General features: G+C 42.0%; 1 long non-coding RNA gene and 1 pseudogene across 1 annotated transcript; one reads left to right on the plus strand and one right to left on the minus strand.

Moving 5' to 3' along the window:
• The first annotated feature begins 2,862 nt into the window (after positions 1-2,862).
• Positions 2,863-13,149, plus strand: LOC131706969 (zinc finger protein OZF-like; annotated as a pseudogene).
• Positions 13,150-15,709: 2,560 nt separating this feature from the next.
• Positions 15,710-21,790, minus strand: LOC131707009 (uncharacterized). The gene is made up of 3 exons (XR_009310918.1): positions 21,704-21,790; positions 20,698-20,810; positions 15,710-15,996 (listed from the first exon to the last, which is right to left on the minus strand). It is a non-coding gene; the product is annotated as an uncharacterized LOC131707009 (long non-coding RNA).
• Between the last annotated feature and the right edge of the window lie 80 nt (positions 21,791-21,870).

Consider the following 21,870-nt stretch of genomic DNA (forward strand, 5'->3'; position numbering starts at 1 on the left):
GTAGGTGCAGAAAGTGGTACATCATCAGAATGTGGTACTGGTACCAAAACTTGATCCGTGTGACGTCAAAAATGGTACGCTGTCAGTGTTGTGATTGACTGCTGCACAAATCACTAGGAATAAGACAAACTGTGGTTCACCCACAAAATTGTATATGTTTACAATGTTAGATAACACCATTTGTTGCTCATCAGTTAGTCACATATTTGCTGAATTGGTTATATATATATATATATATATATATATATATATATATATATATATATATATATATATATATATATATATATAATATATATATATATATATTAAAATTAACTTTAAAGGTCGAACAGTACTTTGTATTTGTTCAGATGGGCGTTAACTTTTTTTCTGAGCTAAAATTATTTGCACAGCCCGGGCACGCGCAGTACATGGTGTACCACGTTTTAACATGTACCGCAAAATAACACGACCTGGGACTTTTTTAACATAACATATCCTGTTATACAGACTTTTCAGCACGATAGGCTTTTTACAGTATATAGTGAGTATTAATGGGCTTTTTAATTAGTATTAATTAGACATTCTGTAATAACACAGGGATGTGATAAAATCAATGCTGAAGCGACCTTATATTTATATGACAATTGTTATTTTGCACAGTTTAAGCTGTGTCTGAATGAACCACTCGCAGCGAGTCCAGCCTTTGATATGGAGACACCACGCACACACTTAACTTGAGCTTACATTAAACTATAATTTGGGCACATTTTAAGGTCTTTATTGTAAAAAGGTCTTCACAGAATTAAAAAATAACTTAATACAGTCGGTAAAATTCCTTAGTAACAAAACTAATCTGTACACAAAATATTAAGGCATTGTCGGGTGTTCAATATGCTTTTAGTACTCGCATACACACACATGCATACACGCACACGTGTGGAAGGCCATCCAGGTCAGAAACACACTATTTAGTGCATCTTCAAATATTTAGTACATGCAGAGGCACTGGCCCCTCCAATAATCATTTCCAAAATATTGATTTCTGCCCTTTCTGTCACTGACACTCACACACTAAACGTATTTCATCATAAAGTGTAGTTAAGGACTGGCGCGTGTGTCCCTTTAATGTTTGAGTCTAGCTGTAGTAGTACGATTAGTGGATAAACCGCACATTTTAAAAATGATGCTATTTTATGCTAAACTGAAAACTGTTAATATACTAAAGGGAAAGCACTTGTGAAGCTGAATCGAGAGCTTCAATGCAGAGTTCCTGAAATGCAGTGTGATTTATTCGTACAATCGGACAATGCAATGTCTTTGTCAGAACTCATGAAGCTCTGTAAAGAACATGACCTGGACTCCTGTATCCTGATGTATTCCACCTACAGGTGCTTTGGGCCGCGCTACCTGTTACAGCTGCAACTGCAGAAAGATGTGTCAGTGATAAAAAGCTCCAGAGCGTATGGAGTTTCATTGAAATGGCGAGTGTAATGCTATTTATTTATATAACCATATCAACACACACCACACACACACACACACACACATTATATATATAAATTGACATCGTCGTGTTTCTTTACAAACACAAAAATAAATACAAAAACAAACATTTTAACAAAAACACTTGCTCACAGAGTGAAATCAAACAGTTAAAACAAAACAAAGTCACGAACACTAAAATAAACAAAACAGACCCTGGGTCAGGCTGGGCAGTTTCCTTCACTGTTTCTGCACAAGGTTTTTAAACAATAACAAAACATCAGATCTTTTAAAAATACAAAACAAAACACAAGGCTGCGCCGTCATATTTATACATTCTATTAATAATACAGTCATATTTATACATTCTATTAATAATACAGTCATATTTGTACATTCTATTAATAATAGTCATATTTATACATTCTATTAATAATAGTCATATTTATACATTCTATTAATAATACAGTCATATTTATACATTCTATTAATAATACAAAGCCTCTATACAAGCAGGGCTGTGCCCTGCCCCCGCTAATAGTGTGCAGGGCTCTCTCCTGCTGCCCTGCTGCAGGCTCTCTTACAACCGTATTGTCAATAAAATGCACAGTACTACTACATTTATAATACTTTTCATTGTACTGTCAATGAAATTTGATTTCAGTGTTACTGTAGCTTCAGTAGAAACTCAGTATGCATTTGGCATTATTTTATTACTGTAACGTCAAGCTTGGCAATGTCTGTGATATTCTTTGAGCGCTGGATGCGGAAGCAGGTATCTTGTTTGTTTATGTCCGTGTTATGTCTGTGTTGAAGGGACTATCTATCTGACTATCTGTACAGATCTGCCTCCTTATTTTTTTTTTTCGGCTGCTATCGGTCTCACTCAGCCATTGAAAGCTTTTCTCTGCTTTTTCCTGAGAAAAAATGACCTAGAGACCTGCGCTTGACATCTTTTTGATGATGTCGGACCGTGTTGGAAAACATGGAACAAGTATTGAATAGCAGTTTGCTACGCATGAGGAATGACGGCTGTATTCATGTTATTTTTCTGAAAAGTGATTTAACATTGGATAGAAAAAACTGTTAGTTCCAAAAATGCAAGCACTGCTGTGATAGATGAAAGCTGCAATATGGTAGAGAAGTTACTCTGAAGTTGTAACAACTGAAAAAGATTCTTTTGTGTCAAAGCAAATGGCTGGCCAGCAGCACACGGCTGTACAAACAAGTCCTTTGATCTCCAGCCCTGACATGAAAGAAGCTTGCCGTTCGGGGAGTCCACTGGGGTATAAAACTAGTTAACAGGTTTTTGCTTAGAAAATACAGCTGGTTTATGACGGGGTCATAAAGCTAGTTTTCAAGGGGACTGAAGGACTGAAGGAGCCTAAGACTTCAAATAGATCAAAAGAGAAAAGGTCTCAAGAAGATGACAAAAACCAGATGTATGGACCTTTGTGGCACCAGGGGTGTGAAGAATGCACTGAGTTCAGAGGTCTTCACACTAGATCACACACACACACTCACACACACACACACTCGCACATGAAATATATGGTAACAGGATAATGAGTTGTACCTTTTCTATTGGTTAAGTGTCAGAGAAAGAGGAGGAGAGAGACAGACACCTATGCAGAAGGGTATTTAATGTCATGCAACAATTGTAAGAACGAGTATTCTGTTTGTCCTGTACCTGGGACCAGACTCCTGATTGAAGAAAAGGACTCTGTGCAGTTTCTTGAATCTACTTACTCACCATCCTTTTTTAAGTTACATCAGACCGTAAAGGGAAAATTGTAATGTCAGACCTGGTCCAACATGGCCGCAAATGGTTAAACTTTTTCAACAGATAAAATCCTATGATATTATAAATTTATTAAAAGAAATTCTGTGTTCCTTCAATAGTAAAGCCACTCCTGCTATAATGCCAGATTGCATTTGTCCCTTGAATGCCGTTCATTACACTATTTAAATTGATACATGATTATTTTTTCAGCAGCTACTAAACAGAATCCGGTCTGCTGCCATGGACAGTGTGAAGATGGAATCTGTCCAGATTAAAGAGGAGTTCCCTGAACTTGAACTTGTCCCCATTAGAGTGGAGTTCTCTGGGCTGGCTTCCCTCCCCATTAAACAGGAGCTCTGTGAGATACAATGTGACAGCAGTCAGCCAGAGGTCTCTGACATTAAAGCTGAGCACAATGAATTGGAGATCCCCCAGATGGAAGAATCCCTTCCTGTGAAACAAGAAGAGGTTCTGGAAACTGTCCATATTAAACAGGAGCCCCCTGAAGTAGAGTTTGAGGACATGGAACCAGTGAAGGAAGAATCCGAGGACTTCAAACCAAACATCCTTGAGCAGGAGCCTGTACGCCTGCGGGAGTGTAGCATGGTGCTGGAGAGAATCTGCGTGAGAGAGCAAGGCGCTGGAGAGGAAGGCTCTCCCAACAGCACGCAAGGAGGTGGAAAGGAAGACGGGCGCTCCCATTCAGAATGCAGTCTAGCAGGTGAGTGACTCCCAGTAGCTGTGACATTGTCATTCTAGATTGCGTGAAATCCACAGTGTGGTTGAAAGAGAGGGAGCATATTAGTTAGATTACTTTAAAACCTGTCCAATCCGGCATCGCTTGGGACTGGAAAGTGGTGCCGGATTAGAGAGTTACTGTAAAACATTGAATACTGACCTAAAGGTAAAATGACAAAACTATCTGAACACTAAACAACTGTGTTACTGTACATACACAGTGTAATAAACACAGTAATGCTTCAGCAAACTCTTCACCTGTTATTATCACAAGCCTGTTTAACCCATTCCCATAGAAAGACCTTCACGTGCTCGTACTGTACCTGCATGAGGATTCAGGTGCATCTTGCTGCATTCAGGGTCTCTCACTGTTGGCTCTTTTGAGTTAGTGGCATACATGATGTTACAATTTACTAATAATTTGAAGGTATCTGGTTTTAAAACTTCATAATTATTTCTACATAGTATTAGAAATGTAAGGGTTGCCTCCCGTGTGTACGATTTATTGATTTAAAGGCATCAAAATATGGAAATTGCACGTTTCTTTTCAAGAGTATGTCAACATCATTTTAAAAGGTTTACAAAACTTGAAAATGTCGCTGAATTTGTCGCTCAAAATTGTTTTTAAAAAAATCTATTTTTGTCTGCTTCCGTTTTGCAGCCAAAACTTTTACAGAACATTGCTACGTTTTTAAAGATGGTTTCAGTAGTGTCTTGAGTTTCAATGTTTGAATGCCGTTTGACCTTTGTCGTACCGCAAAATCTTTCAAGGTTAGCTCAAAGATATTCTATTTAAAAGAATAGAAATAAATAGAATATCTATGGTTAGCTGTACATGAGGCAATGCAGTGAAAACAAGCATCCATATTTAAACGAGGTATTCTCAACGCAGTAATAAGCTTTTTTTTTTTTTTTTTTTTTTTTGGTATTTCCTTGACAGGCAGCCTTCTGCACGGCAGCTTAGAAGTAACAAGTTATTACAAGAAGCTGAGAAACCAGCAATACAGCTGTTGTGTTTCTGTTTGTTTCTGTTTGCACTTTTTGTAACATGTAACACTTTGTGCAGTTGTTGTGCACAGTGTGTGTTCCTGTAGGTTGTGTACGCATGTTTGCTTTGTATTTGTACTGTATAGACTACGTGCAACTACTGTTAAAATATAAACTACTAAAAGTACTCGCCTTCACAGCACCATACATTTTCAGTCTTGGCTACTTTGCTCTGCTCCCACCCCTGTTTAGACCTTTTATTTAGCATCATGTAATCAAATGAAATTACAGCATCATTATATTGCAAAAGTCTGCCAGTATTTCATGTTATGTCACATTATATAGTGTTGTGTTTTTTTTATTTTTTATTTATTATTATTATTTATATATTTTTTTTTTAATTATTATTATTATTTCTTTTAATGGTCTCAATCCTAAAATGTCTAGGTGATGCTAAGCTTTTGTCTGTAGTGTAGGTTCCTGATACATTTACAGTCTGTGTAACTGTATAAAATAAACTGCTTGTGTTTCTGTCTGTATACTGGAGTCCTGTAACCCACTGTGTTGGGATTCAGTTATAGGAATTGTTGGAAAACATGGAACAAGTATTGAATAGCAGTTTGCTACGCATGAGGAATGACGGCTGTATTCATGTTATTTTTCTGAAAAGTGATTTAACATTGGATAGAAAAAACTGTTAGTTCCAAAAATGCAAGCACTGCTGTGATAGATGAAAGCTGCAATATGGTAGAGAAGTTACTCTGAAGTTGTAACAACTGAAAAAGATTCTTTTGTGTCAAAGCAAATGGCTGGCCAGCAGCACACGGCTGTACAAACAAGTCCTTTGATCTCCAGCCCTGACATGAAAGAAGCTTGCCCTTCGGGAGTCCACTGGGTTATAAAACTAGTTAACAGGTTTTTGCTTAGAAAATACAGCTGGTTTATGACGGGGTCATAAAGCTAGTTTTCAAGGGGGACCGAAGAGCCAAAAAGAGATAATGAAACTGGGATCAAAGTGTCTTAGGCAAATCGGAGAGATAGGAACAAGGAAGATGACAAAAACCAGATGTATGGACCTTTGTGACACCAGGGTCTGAAGAAAGCACTGAGTTCAGAGATCTTCACACTAGATCACACACACACACACACACACACACACACATAATGATAATGAGTTGTACCTTTTCTATTGGTTAAGTGTCAGAGAAAGAGGAGGAGAGAGACAGACACCTATGCAGAAGGGTATTTAATGTCATGCAACAATTGTAAGAACGAGTATTCTGTGTCCTGTACCTGAGACCAGGCTCCCTGCATATTTCAATAAACCTAACAACTGACTGAAGAAAAGGACTCTGTGCAGTTTCTTGAATCTACCTACTCATCATCCTTTTTTTTAAGTTACATCAGGAATTATAAATAGAGAGAATTGAATTAACAAAACACATAAACCCTGCATGTGTAATGTAATGCTATGGCATGGGGCTGCACATTTCTAATGCACCGTGATGTATATCTGTACAACAATAAACAAGATGATTCCAAACAGAGAGAGGGAGGGAGCCGTTCCAGTCTACAAGCACATCATTGACAGCTGATGAGGATTACACTGCAGTTCAGTGTATGCATCTGTACAGACCCCAAGATTTGTAAAAACTCATTATTATTATTATTATTATTATTATTATTATTATTATTTATTTCTTAGCAGACACCCTTATCCAGGGCGACTTACAGTCGTCAACAATTACATTTCAAGAATCACAGTGCAAGTAATAATACAATTAAGAGCAAGACAAATACAATGATGAATACAATGACTTTGGTTTAAGCAAGTACAAGTTTGACAAAATACAATTCAATAATACAGCAGATAACAGTGTCAGTGATAGTTACATCAGGATATAATTAAATACAAAATACTACAGATTAAACACTTGGCAGATTGCAGTAAAATAGGGGGCAGATAAGAGCAAGTAATGCGCATTTAAGGAAGGATGATATGTGTCCCAGGGGAAAAACAGGAGTTCTACAGGTTCTTTCTGAAGAGGTGTGTCTTGAGGAGGCGCCGGAATGTGGTCAGGGACTGGGCAGTCCTGGCATCTGTAGGAAAGAGATTCCACCACTGCGGGGCGAGGGTGGAGAAGGAGCGGGCTCTGGAGGCAGGGGAGCGTAGAGGAGGTAGAGCCAGTCTTCTAGTGCAGGCGGAGCGGAGAGGTTGAGTGGGGGTGTAGGGAGAGATGAGGGTCTGGAGGTAGCTGGGTGCAGTCTGCTCAAGGCATCTGTAGGCTAGTACAAGAGTCTTGAACTGGATGCGAGCGGTGATCGGGAGCCAGTGGAGTGAGCGGAGGAGTGGAGTAGCATGGGAGAAGCGAGGCAGAGAGAACACCAGGCGGGCAGCGGAGTTCTGGATGAGCTGGAGCGGACGGGTGGCGGACGCAGGGAGGCCAGCCAGGAGGGAGTTGCAGTAGTCTAGGCAGGAGAGTACCAAGGCCTGGACCAGGAGCTAGATGGCACAGTTGGTGAGGAAGGGTCGGATTCTTCGGATGTTGCTCAGGAAGAATCGGCAAGTGCGTGCCAGAGTGGAGATGTGCTGGGAATAAGAGAGGCAGGGGTCCAGGGTGACTCCGAGGTTCTTAGCGGAGGAAGAGGGAGAGAGTGTGGTAGATTCCAGAGGAACAGAGATAGAGAGATCAGAGGAGGGGGAGGAGTAGGGAAAGAAAAGGAGGTCATAAAATACCATGATGAGAGAGATATAATTGTAATCTAATGCTGATATAATTGTAATCTGGGTTTGTCAGGGGCAATAGATCTGAAACATTACAGGAGAACTTCAAACTCAGATTTTGATCCCAGGGATCGGTTTCACCAAAATCAGTCTTTACTGACTTTGCTTTCACACATAAAGGCTTTAAGTTTAACTTTGCATTTTTAAACTGGTGTGACCCAGAGCAAACCCCACAGATAAAATGCACATACTTTAATCCACTTCACCACCTAGCCACATGTCCTAAGCCTACAAGCAGTCCCTCTTACTTTCTTTCCTGTTCATATTTTCCAGGTTCCAGTCCAGCAGCTAAAGCGAGGGCGGGCGGTGGAGAATATCCTGACTGTGGGAAAGGTTTCACCCAGTTAGGAAACCTGAAAACACACCAGCGAATTCATACAGGAGAGAAACTGTATAGCTGCTCTGACTGTGGGAAGAGTTTCAGAGAAAGAGGAACCCTGACAAAACATCAGCGAATTCACACAGGAGAGAAACCGTATTGCTGCTCTGACTGTGGGAAGAGTTTCAGAGTTTCAGGAAAACTGAAAACACACCAGCGAATTCATACAGGAGAGAAACTGTATCGCTGCTCTGACTGTGGGAAGAGTTTCAGAGAAAGAGGAACCCTGACAAAACATCAGCGAATTCACACAGGAGAGAAACCGTATTGCTGCTCTGACTGTGGGAAGAGTTTCATTCAGTCAGTTCATCTGAAAACACACCAGCGATTCACACAGGAGAGAAACCGTATTGCTGCTCTGACTGTGGGAAGAGTTTCATTCAGTCAGATCATCTGACAACACACCAGAGAATTCACACAGGAGAGAAACCGTATTGCTGCTCTCACTGTGGGAAGAGTTTCAGTCAGCCAAGAGCCTTGAATAAACACCTGCGAATTCACACTAGAGAGAAACCATATATCTGCTCTGACTGTGGGAAGAGTTTCAGCCACACAGAATCCCTGAAAACACACCAGCGAATTCATACAGGAGAGAAACCGTATTGCTGCTCTGACTGTGGAAAGAGTTTCAGTCAGTCAGGATACATGAAAACACACCAGCGAATTCACACTGGAGAGAAACCATATCTCTGCTCTGACTGTGGGAAGAGTTTCAGTCACACAGTATCCCTGAAAGCACACCAGCGAATTCATACAGGAGAGAAACCATATTGCTGCTCTGACTGTGGAAAGAGTTTCCGTTTTAAAACCAATCTTCATACACACCAACGAATTCACACAGGAGAGAAACCGTATCACTGCTCTGACTGTGGGAAGAGTTTCCGTACTAAAAATGACCTTCGAGTACACCAACGAACTCATACAGGAGAGAAACCGTATTGGTGCTCTGACTGTGGCAAGCACTTCCGTCAGGCAGGAGCTCTGAAATCACACCAGAGACGAAGCCCATGTTCATTCAGAACGAAACCTTAACCTTTCATTATGAGTCCCTGTGTAATTTACTGTTTTGTGTATCGCTCTAAGAGCTTGATTTTTAAATGTTCAAAATGCATTTCAGCTCTCTTGCACTCTGATTGTGTCAGAAAGTGGGCGGAGACGCGGACACGTCACAAGAGGCTTCTCTGCTGTCAGTTTAACTCAGGCTGTCAATGCAGTCAGTGCCTGGGAGCAGGAATATGCAGAAAGGAAACTATTCTGCACCTCATCTGATGGACGAGTCAGGAGAAATTGATAACTCAGTGTGGGGAATGAGTTTCAGGGTTTAGCATTTAAACTGCATAGACTTGAAAATAAATACATTGATGGGAACGAGTATCCCGACCCCGGTATGTAGCATCCCAGAGACAAGACTGCACCGTCCTTACTGGACAACCGCCTGGAGGGTTTGTCTTGTACATTTTGTCACGTTTCTAGAACAAATGAATCAAATCAATGATTGAATATTTTGCAATGTGCATTGCCCATGCTTTTATTTTACCCTGCTTTTGTAAACTGCACCATGTAATACAAGTGTAGCACGCATGTGCACGGGTCATAGGCACAGAAACTCAGACAGGTTTTATACCAACTCTTTCTTGCTCTTTTGCAGTGTTGGACCTGGCACCTGCAGATGTACAAGGGAGTGGAGAAATGTGTAACATTGTAGAGCTTACCAGGAATAGGCCCCGGTAGCCATGGCGACTTGAGGTGAAATGGCCTGATCACCATAGTAACACCAATATGTATTGGGGGAGAACGCCTCTCCTGAATTCCTGAGCTTTGGAGGCCCTGAATAAACAAGATCGGGTTGCACCTGGACTCCAAGGTGAGAGGTTGAAGATGAATAATCCTTTGTGCTAGGGTTAGGTTTTCAGTAAGAAGAGAGAGCTACGGGTAACAGCCTTACAAGAGCTCTTCACAATATTCAACAGGGACACCCCATAGTTTGATCAACATTATAAGAAACTTAAATAAATCAAAAGGCCATAAAGAGAAACTCGACCAACTGGGTTGCAATCGAAGAAAGGAAAAGTCAACAAATGTTGAACCAATAATGAATTAACTGATTCAGCCTGCTGCCACTGGTCAAATTTACAGCAAGAGTTTTCCAATCCACTGAGCGAGTCTGGGTTGTGTGACCAGGAATACAAGCAAATCCTACAGGAAATCAGCCTCTGACGCTGGAACATTGAACCACAAACAACAACTTCATTCTCACCTGCATCGACTACAAGACAAAGATTGAGTATCCCAGCTCAACTAAAGAGTGCTGAGATTGACAGAATTATTAGTATTATTTGTTTATTTAGCAGACGCCTTTATCCAAAGCGACTTACAGAGACTAGGGTGTGTGAACTATGCATAAGTATAACAGGCTGTGGCTGTAAGTCGCTGGACAAGAGAAACGGGTCAGTGTAATATCTGATGGAACAATCTGACATTATGAGACGTGTAAATATTTGAAGTGATCTGGTTAATTGTGTAACAGGTGCTGGAACGAATACAGGATGGATAATAACACATGTAACAGTGTTCAGTTTAAGGGTCGTGGATTCTAACTGAAGGATGTATAATTAAACAACAGCTTGCTAAAGCATGAATTACGATTTTGTAATATCCTATTAGTATTTAATAGGGTATAGATGGGGGCGGGGTATAGATTTTGCAAGGGATTTATTTACCGTTCGTACACATAAATACATACCGATGCAACTCATGCTTTCACACACAAACATTCTGCAACATCCACATTATGAGGAGTCAATGCCACGCTTACTACTAGATTTGCATTCAGTGTTGCTTATTGTAAATAATTTCTTATAATACAAGTTAAATTAACACAGATGCAAATTATTTTGGAGCCTTCCCAGGGAAGAAATGTGAATAAAATAAAACATCCTAGTTCAAACAGCTGAGTGTAAAGGATTGTGGGAAATGTATTCACTTGCATCCACATTAGCATCTCTGTTCTGTATTTTAGTGTCGTTTGGGGACTTCGGTTCCCATGATGCATTTCGAGTTGCCATGCTGCTCACACAAATACGTGCGCTCCTTGAAGACAAGTGGAGGTGCTGAAAGCGATGGATAATGCAGCACCGTACAAGAAAAAGAAAGATGCTGCTGCAGATTTCAACATTCCCACAAGCACTTTGAAAACCGTTCTGAAATAACGGGATACAATAATACAGGCCTGTGAACAGCAAACTGCATGCAAGTCGTCAGCGTTTCTGATTTGCTCAATACCTGATGCTGAGGACGCCTTGCTTCTGTGCTTTAAAAATGCCTGTGATCAGAATGTGCCTGAATCTGGAATCACTATGAGACACACCCTGAGGAATGAGCACAGCAGCTGGGACATGCACATTTCAACTGCAGTTCATTTGCCATGTATACTTTTTAAAAGCTCACTTACAACTGTAATTACATTTATAATACTTTTCACTGTAGCTGACTGTAATTGAAATTTGATTTCAGTCTCACTGTAACTTCAATACAAACTGACCATATGCATTTGAGACTGCTGATAATCAGAATTACTGATAACACGTTTTTGCTGGTCCCTTGAAATTCATTTTCATGAGAATTGACAGTATGTGTATATCTGGTGTACATGCGCGTCCGCAGTTAGGAACTGGTTTAGGGTGCAATAAGGAAACTATATAACAATATATAACAAGCATCATTACATTTAGATTTGCTTCCCCCAGTCATACAGTTAATAAAGTGTTTTAAAAAACAATCACCATCTCAAATAAACAACCAAAGAACATTCTGCAATGAAATTGAGTTAAAAAAAATGTTTTACTGACTATACCTTACTACTTCTTATCATTTGCATGATTTATTTTAATTGCAAATCTATATACTGCACTATTTCAGTTTTGTTACAGGATGCATTAGTTTATCTCTAATGTAATCACAGTTTTATATATACACTGCCCCTGTTCTGAGGCTATATGCCAAATTCTGGACCGCTTTGCTTTTCAGATAACGTCCCAAATTCTGGGCTTTTCTGCTGTTCCGAATTCAGCCGAGTTTATGGGATGTTCTGTTCTTACACATGACAGCCCAGTTTCTAGGTCATACTCTCCCCAAATTTTGTTTTAAGAAGAAACAGAAATCAATTTTTTTTTTTTAAAGCTTATTTATTTATTACAATGAAGAAACTGCATCACACTGAAATAGATTATTAAAGGTTAATATTAAAATACATTTTTGAGAAGGAATATGGCATTCCAAAAAAAGGACATCTCATTTGCTTATGTAATGTCCATCAATATACAGTCATGCGTAGGGGTTTATCAGACCTCAGTATGAATAGAATGGTGGAATTCAACATATTTTATAAACCTATCACATGCAAATAAATAAATAAAAAATACAAAAAGGCCTATATCTGCTCTTTAGCTTATGGGTTTTAAGAGACCAGCGCCCTTCAACAACTTAACATGGATATTATTGGATTGCATTGGTCAATTACTCCTCATCTATTCCTGATAGTTATACTGTAGGCTAGCGTGAGCAAGATGGCTTGTGGGTGACGTCAGACCAGGAAGAGACACACAGTACTGGGAGGTATGAAGCGCTGTTGGGCGAGTTTATTGCCAATTAAAGATTTAAACAAACAAACAAAACACTTTGCAAAATAATATGGCACGGTGGCCAAAACACAAAATAAAGCGAACACTAAATAAAACGTAATGACAGTGTGCGCTGGTGTAATGCCAGCACGCTGGTGTAATGACAGCACGCTGGTGTAATGACAGTGCACGCTGGTGTAATGCCAGTGCGCGCTGGTGTAATGCCAGCACGCTGGTGTAATGACAGCACGCTGGTGTAATGACAGCACGCCGGTGTAATGACAGCACGCTGGTGTAATGACAGCACGCTGGTGTAATGACAGCACGCTGGTGTAATGACAGTGCACGCTGGTGTAATGACAGCACACTGGTGTAATGACAGCACGCTGGTGTAATGACAGTGCACGCTGGTGTAATGACAGCACGCTGGTGTAATGACAGCACGCTGGTGTAATGACAGCACGCTGGTGTAATGACAGTGCGTGCTGGTGTAATGACAGCACGCTGGTGTAATGCCAGCACGCTGGTGTAATGACAGCACGCTGGTGTAATGACAGTGCGCGCTGGTATAATGCCAGCACGCTGGTGTAATGACAGTGCACGCTGGTGTAATGACAGCACGCTGGTGTAATGACAGCACGCTGGTGTAATGACAGCACGCTGGTGTAATGACAGTGCGTGCTGGTGTAATGACAGCACGCTGGTGTAATGACAGCGCGATGGTGTAATGACAGCACGCTGGTGTAATGCCAGCACGCTGGTGTAATGACAGCACGCTGGTGTAATGCCAGTGCGCGCTGGTATAATGCCAGCACGCTGGTGTAATGACAGCACGCTGGTGTAATGACAGTGCACGCCGGTGTAATGACAGCACGCCGGTGTAATGACAGCACGCTGGTGTAATGACAGCACGCTGGTGTAATGACAGCACGCTGGTGTAATGACAGTGCACGCTGGTGTAATGACAGCACACTGGTGTAATGACAGCACGCTGGTGTAATGACAGCACGCTGGTGTAATGACAGTGCACGCTGGTGTAATGACAGCACGCTGGTGTAATGACAGCACGCTGGTGTAATGACAGCACGCTGGTGTAATGACAGTGCGTGCTGGTGTAATGACAGCACGCTGGTGTAATGACAGCGCGCTGGTGTAATGACAGCACGCTGGTGTAATGACAGCACGCTGGTGTAATGACAGCACGCTGGTGTAATGACTGCACGCTGGTGTAATGACAGTGCACGCTGGTGTAATGACAGCACGCTGGTGTAATGACAGCACACTGGTGTAATGACAGTGCACGCTGGTGTAATGACAGCATGCTGGTGTAATGACAGTGCGCTGGTGTAATGACAGCACGCTGGTGTAATGACAGCACGCTGGTGTAATGCCAGTGCGCGCTGGTGTAATGAAAGCACGCTGGTGTAATGACATCACACTGGTGTAATGACAGTGCGCGCTGGTGTAATGACAGCACGCTGGTGTAATGACAGCACGCTGGTGTAATGACAGCACGCTGGTGTAATGCCAGTGCGCGCTGGTGTAATGACAGCACGCTGGTGTAATGACAGCACACTGGTGTAATGACAGTGCGCGCTGGTGTAATGACAGCACGCTGGTGTAATGACAGCACGCTGGTGTAATGACAGCACGCTGGTGTAATGACAGTGCACGCTGGTGTAATGACAGTGCACGCTGGTGTAATGACAGCACGCTGGTGTAATGACAGCACGCTGGTGTAATGACAGCACGCTGGTGTAATGACAGCGCGCTGGTGTGATGACAGCACGCTGGTGTAATGACAGCACGCTGGTGTAATGACAGTGCGCGCTGGTGTAATGACAGCACGCTGGTGTAATGACAGCACGCTGGTGTAATGACAGCACACTGGTGTAATGACAGTGCGCGCTGGTGTAATGACAGCACGCTGGTGTAATGACAGCACGCTGGTGTAATGACAGTGCGCGCTGGTGTAATGACAGCACGCTGGTGTAATGACAGCACGCTGGTGTAATGACAGTGCGCGCTGGTGTAATGACAGCACGCTGGTGTAATGACAGCACGCTGGTGTAATGACAGCACACTGGTGTAATGACAGTGCGCGCTGGTGTAATGACAGCACGCTGGTGTAATGACAGCACGCTGGTGTAATGACAGCACGCTGGTGTAATGACAGTGCGCGCTGGTGTAATGACAGTGCACGCTGGTGTAATGACAGCACGCTGGTGTAATGACAGCACGCTGGTGTAATGACAGTGCGCGCTGGTGTAATGCCAGTGCGCGCTGGTGTAATGACAGCACGCTGGTGTAATGACAGCACGCTGGTGTAATGACAGTGCACGCTGGTGTAATGACAGTGCACGCTGGTGTAATGACAGCACGCTGGTGTAATGACAGCACGCTGGTGTAATGACAGCACGCTGGTGTAATGACAGTGCACGCAGGTGTAATGACAGCACGCTGGTGTAATGACAGTGCGCGCTGGTGTAATGACAGCACGCTGGTGTAATGACAGCACGCTGGTGTAATGACAGCACGCTGGTGTAATGCCAGTGCAGGCTGGTGTAATGACAGCACGCTGGTGTAATGACAGCACGCTGGTGTAATGACAGCACGCTGGTGTAATGCCAGTGCGTGCTGGTTTAATGCCAGTGTCGCGCTGGTGTAATGACAGCACGCTGGTGTAATGCCAGTGCGAGCTGGTGTAATGACAGCATGCATAGCAATTGTTAATTCTTTAGTTTTAATTTCAGTTTCAATTCTTACTATCTCGCTCTCTCACTCCACCTCTGAACACCCGACCAGCAGAAATAATAATGAGATACAGGGAATACACAATGATGTGTACTGCTCTGTATATTTAATTCACGGGGCAGCCCCATACAATGTACACGGTATTCAAAACACATACACGGTCACCAGTCCTCAGTGAGTGCAGTAGTGCTCGTGCTGTAAATACAATTGATCATGCTCCAGTGCAGGGATGTTCCAGGTAAGTGCTGGCCTCTGACGACAGCTCCAGAACGTGTTAGCCGTCTAATAATAACAATTATACAAAACAAACAAAACACTCACGATACAGTACAATACGGGTCCTTCCGGGTTCAAAGCTTTAACCAAAGGAAGGAACAGATCCATCCTCTCAAGGTCTGGGGATTCCGTGTCGGTATTGTTCTGGTTACTAGATCCACAGGGAGATGGGCGTGGCATCCAAACATCACATCCTCTCTCAAAGATGCTAACAAAGACAAAAGTTTTGATTAAGTCTCTCACAAGCCCCGTTCCCTTGTGGATGGTACGGGGTAGTGCAGCTTTTCCGAAAGCCATACAACCTGCTTAGTTCTTGCACCAATTCTGACTCGAATGCAGCCCCACGGTCGGAGTGGATACGCTCCGGACATCCAAAAGGCTGAATTATGGCTTTCTATGGAGCTTTTATTGTGGTCTGTGTGGTCTGCTCTCTAGTGGGTACGGCCGAGTCGAATCTAGAAAACAAGTCTACCATGACAGCAGTGTGGAGTAGTGGTTAGGGCTCTGGACTCTTGACTGGAGGGTCATGGGTTCAATCCCAGGTGGGGGACACTGCTGCTGTACCCTTGAGCAAGGTACTTTACCTAGATTGCTCCAGTAAAAAAACAACTGTATAAATGGGTAATTATATGTAAAAATAATATGATATCTGTATAATGTGAAATAATGTGACATCTTGTAACAATTGTAAGTCGCCCTGGATAAGGGCGTCTGCTAAGAAATATATAATAATAATATAAGGGTATCTCCAGCACGGCCTAAAGACAGATAATCAATCACCACGTTCATATTTGGAATGTATGGTACTTTCAATGGAGAGATATTGAGCACAGAGTGTAGGGTCTGTCTCAATAAATTGCAGTTTGACTAGAGGGAGAGCAAATATGACCATTTATGGGCATTTGTGTAGGGGGTTTTACAGCTCTGCTTTGCTTGCTTGCATGGGGGATGGGAGAATCTCAGAGATAACACATGCAAAGGAATGTGTGTATGAGGCCTGGAGACTTGCCACGTATAGGTATAGTGAGGAGGGGTCATAAATTACATCATTAAAAGGGTGTGTTTTGGAATCTACACAACTGAAGTGAATGCATTGTGTGGTGCTCAGTTCTACCAATCTCACTGCAAAGTGATCTCGAGGAGTCGAATGGGTCAAAGTTCAAGTACATTTTCCTCTAGAGGAATTCTGACATTTTGACGTCTACTTTGATTTTATCCTTGTATTATAATATTATACGTCCCACCCATCCTAGCCCTAAACCAATTATATGGAGACATGACCCGTAGTCATGGATATGACCCACGCAAAAAAAAAAATAGATTAGTTATTGGACGGCCGAGATATGACATAAAAGGTCATGGATCATATCCGATCAGGACTGCCTGTGGGTCGTTACAAGTGTAAATGTTTCCAATTAGGAAGGACTTTACAGTAAATGGTTGAGGGGCTCATTTTTACACGTTGCTTGTACTTTGCAGAAGAATGTCTGTAATCTCTCACTCGATGGAATCATTACTAATTTACAATGTATTTAGTTTGCATTATATTTGCATATAAAACTATTTAATCACCATCTATAGCCAGTTTAAACTGTCATGGATAGGCAAGGAATGCTTATTTGAAGCTGTTGAAGGGCATGGTCTCTTAAAACTCATAAGTGAGGTCTGATAAACCCCTACGCATGACTATATATTGATGGACATTACATAAGCAAATAAGATGTCCTTTTATAGGAATACCATGTTCTTTATCAAAAATGGGTTTTAATATTAACATTTGATAAAGGAAAACATTTGCTTTAATGAACTGCCATATATATATATATTGTAAGAAAGAAGTAACGTCGCCTTTAAGAAATGGCGGCGCTACTACGGAAAATGAAACAAACAGCACCCAGGAACCGGAGCACTAATTGGTAGGGCGGGGTTCCTGGGGTATATAAGGAAGTAGGGTAGGACAGGACGGGGGTGATCGTGGGGAGCACCGCCGGATTGTCCTGCAGGAAATACCCAGAAAAATATAGAGTGTTAGAAAACTTTGCAAGGTAAAGTGAACGTGTTTTGTTTGATGAACAAGAGTTTTGTTTTGTTTAAATTGTGAGCGTTTTTCCTCTTGGTGAGGTAGCCTTTTGTTTTACGAGGGTAATTTGTTTTATTTAAACGTTTGTACGAACGCCGCTCCTCAGTGTTAAGTAAAGCAGTTCCGCAGCTTCCGTGACGGTTGAGAACCGTCACAGCGGCCGTCTGTGTGTCTGTGTGGAGTATCCGGGACCTGGAAAGGGATTGTATGAGTACGCGCTGCAGGAGCAGCGGGTAGAAATAAAAGGAAAAGGAAGCGGACTGAAACAACAGTTTGGTTTGCAGGACACAGTTTATTGTAACAGGAAATAAGCACGTTTTACACAGGGGTGCTCTGGAACCTCCCAGGACACTGGCTGCCGGGGTTCTTCCCCACAGTCTGGATATAGTCATCAACGCCGTTGGGCACGTCTTGCTCGGGAGGTGGGACACAGGAGTGGCCATCCAGGAGCTCTTATTCAGGGCCCCATTACATACCCCAGCCAAGAGTCTTCCCGTTGTTTGTTACCTGTGTTGCAGCGAGACTCCAGCCGAGGGAGTCGGTGCTGTCCTTACCTGTTACCTGTGTTGCAGCGGGACTCCAGCAGAGGGAGTCGGCGCTGTCCTTACCTGTTACCTGTGTTGCAGCGAGACTCCAGCAGAGGGAGTCGGCGCTGTCCTTACCTGTTCCTGTGTTGCAGCGAGGCTCCAGCAGAGGGAGTCGGTGCTGTCCTTACCTCTGTGTCAGAGAGACTGCAGTGAGTGAGGAGTCTGTGGATACTTACCCGTGTTGCAGGACTACACCAGGGGAGGGAGCGGTTGGACTACGTGGATTACAAAGCTCATACCACTGGGAGAGTCTACGCTGACCCTTCCTCGGGAGCGGACTTCTACAGGCTCCGACCTGTAGGACTTGGTATTCTATACTAGATAGAGAGGGGCGAAGAAGTGAGACAGTTAGTGTCCCGTACAGGGCATTCAGTGATTCAAAGAGTCTGTTGTGTCTGAATATTGTAAATAAAAGTTACTTGCCTGCAATCTCTACGTGTCTGTGCTCGTCGGTGGACAGGAGTTTGTTACTATATATATATATATATATATATATATATATAAAGTAGCTTTTGAGTTAAGGGGAATGAAAGCAATGAATAGAGAACAAGGGGTAATTGGGGAAATATGCAATAAAGCATTACAAGAGCCAATCAAATCACATGAAAGTCACCTAATGGCTTCTCTCTCTCTTATCACAATGTTATTATTATTTATTTCTTAGCAGACGCCCTTATCCAGGACAACTTACACATTATTTTTACACATTATTTTTACATACAATTCCCCATTTATACAGTTGGGTTTTTACTGGAGCAATTTAGGTAAAGTACCTCACTCAAGGGAACAGCAGCAGTGTCCCCCACTGGGGATTGAACCCACAACCCTCTGGTCAAGAGTCCAGAGCCCTAACCACTATGCCACAATGCCTCCAAGCTTTCCCACTCCTGTTGACATCATATTCCTCTGACAGACAAGAACCAATAAAAAAGCGGGACTGTTAAGCAGTTCCATCCCCAAAATGGGACCTGTGTCATACCTCAGCGTCTTTTCAAAGAGAAGTCACTTAACCTCCTTGTGCTCCGTCTTTCAGTTGAGATGTAATTGTAAGTGACTCTGCAGCTGATGCACAGTTCACACACCCTAGTCTCTGTAAGTTGCCTTGGATAAAGGTGTCTGCTAAATAAACTAATAATAATAATAAAAAGTTCCATCCCAAAAACCAAGCCAGTCGCTGCGTTCTAGTAGCGCAAGCTTTTGGGAGCCTGCATCGACTTTGCGTCAAATGACGTGGGTCTGCGCGCACAACACCTGTCCCAGTAAGGCAAACTGCTTGGCCGCAGCCAGAACTGACAGCAGAGGTGACGCGTGCTCTGGGTGTTGAGTCTGCGCAGACCCGCCCTATAAACAATGGAAGAGCGCCAGCCGTGCAAGAGGGGCTTTGAGAGCCATGTGCAGGATTAGTGAAGGGGATACCGCCACCTGGTGTGGGGGTGTGAAATACATGCGAAAACAGCTTGGAAAAATTACAACCTATTATTGTAAACGACATACATGTGTATATATTATGTGTTTGCATTAAATTCTCGGACGTAACTAGTAAAACCGATGTACAGAACTTAACTTGCTTGAACAGACCTATAATAAAATAATAATAACAATCTGGACACCTGCAGCAATGCAGGATTTGTTGTCTGTCCAGTTCGTTTATCTTGTCTGTCTTATTTTGTCCTGCTGCTGTCCAGATTATTTGTTGTTGCAGCTCCACAGGAATCCCCTCTTTCTTTTATTTTCAAATAAACCTGTATTAAGAATTAACAGCGTTTCCCCTGAGTCCTGCTTCACAGACATGACAATGTTACTATTTATGTGTGTATGTGTGTGTGTGTGTTTATTTATACAGGCATTTCCAGTACAGCTTGCAGAGCAGGTTACATTGCTCTAGTTTATTAAATGACATGTATAGTGTTCCTGTTCTTATTGCTGTCTATTGATTAAACTACAAACAATAAAGGTAAAGCAGACTTCAAATGATGCCCTTACCGGTTAACTGTTGGTTTGGAATGTATTTGGTCTAATGTACACATACATACACATATAAAATATGTGCTAATGTTGGAAGCTAAATGTCACTTTCAGAATAGATATGAAAGTACATAAGCTTTCTCCTGTGAAAGTAGTTATCCATAATTATCACATTTAATAATATACTAACAAGTAACCCACATGTACTTAAAACACACCTGAATGGTTAAAGTGTGATAAAGCCACATTGTTATCCTGAGTGATTCATTCAACCCACCTGTGTGTATCTGTGTCTATAAAAGCTATGTTAGTGGCAGCCACTTCCCTGGTGAGCATCCATAATGGAAAAGCTGGATATTACACTCACTGATGGCATGGCAACTATCACACCTGCAGAGAAGGAAAGAATTCAGTCAAGTACGAAATATTACGATAACTACAACAACCCTGTAATACGATAACTACAACAACCCTGTAATACAATAACTACAACAACCCTGGAATACGATAACTACAACAACCCTGTAATACAATAACCACAACAACCCTGTAATACAATAACTACAACAACCCTGGAATACAATAACTACAACAACCCTGTAATACGATAACTACAACAACCCTGTAATACGATAACTACAACAACCCTGTAATACAATAACTACAACAACCCTGTAATACAATAACTACAACAACCCTGTAATACAATAACTACAGCCTTTTGTTGTTGTGCATTTGCATTGGTATTTGTTTAGACAAACCCTATCCTTAACCCTAACCCTTTACCAGACCTGTTAGCTCCTCTTGATACAATGCATATTCCGACTTCATGTAATGCCACAGTTATATATCCACTAATCTTTGCTCATCCTATTTCATGCAGATCTTAAATATGCCAGTAGGCTTTTCAGTGATGTACTGAAGAGCCAGAGCCCAGTGCACCCAAAAGGTGAGTTATGAGTGTGCATATTTCTAAACTGTATTGTAGGGAGAGTTCACTTGTGTTTGTTTGTGATCAGAAGCCATATATATATATAGAACATATTTTAATTAAGAATGTCAGTGAACTAATAGTACCACTGGATACACTAGTTTGGTTACTGGACTCCATCACTTTATGCAGTTATATTTTCTGTTGCATTTTGTTTATCCTTATAGTAAATGCAATCATTATGGGACGTATATGTATTTGTGTATAATGTAGCATTTAATTAATTGTACAAAGGCTAATAAAATACTGACAACTAATGAAAAATGTATTTGTGCTGTCTACATCGTTTGACCTTTTCTGAGGTTGCTGTAATTGTTGAAGGTGGTGGAGCACGAAGGGAAACTCAATTGCTTCTATCTCTTCTGCAATGGCAAAATCAATGAAGTTGGTCGCTATGTTTGCTCAGTGGACCGCGCTGGGAAACCTCCTAAATCTGTCCCAGCTCCGTCTACGCAGGCG

The sequence above is a fragment of the Acipenser ruthenus genome, chromosome 38 (assembly GCF_902713425.1).
Source record: "Acipenser ruthenus chromosome 38, fAciRut3.2 maternal haplotype, whole genome shotgun sequence".
Lineage (NCBI taxonomy): Eukaryota > Metazoa > Chordata > Actinopteri > Acipenseriformes > Acipenseridae > Acipenser > Acipenser ruthenus.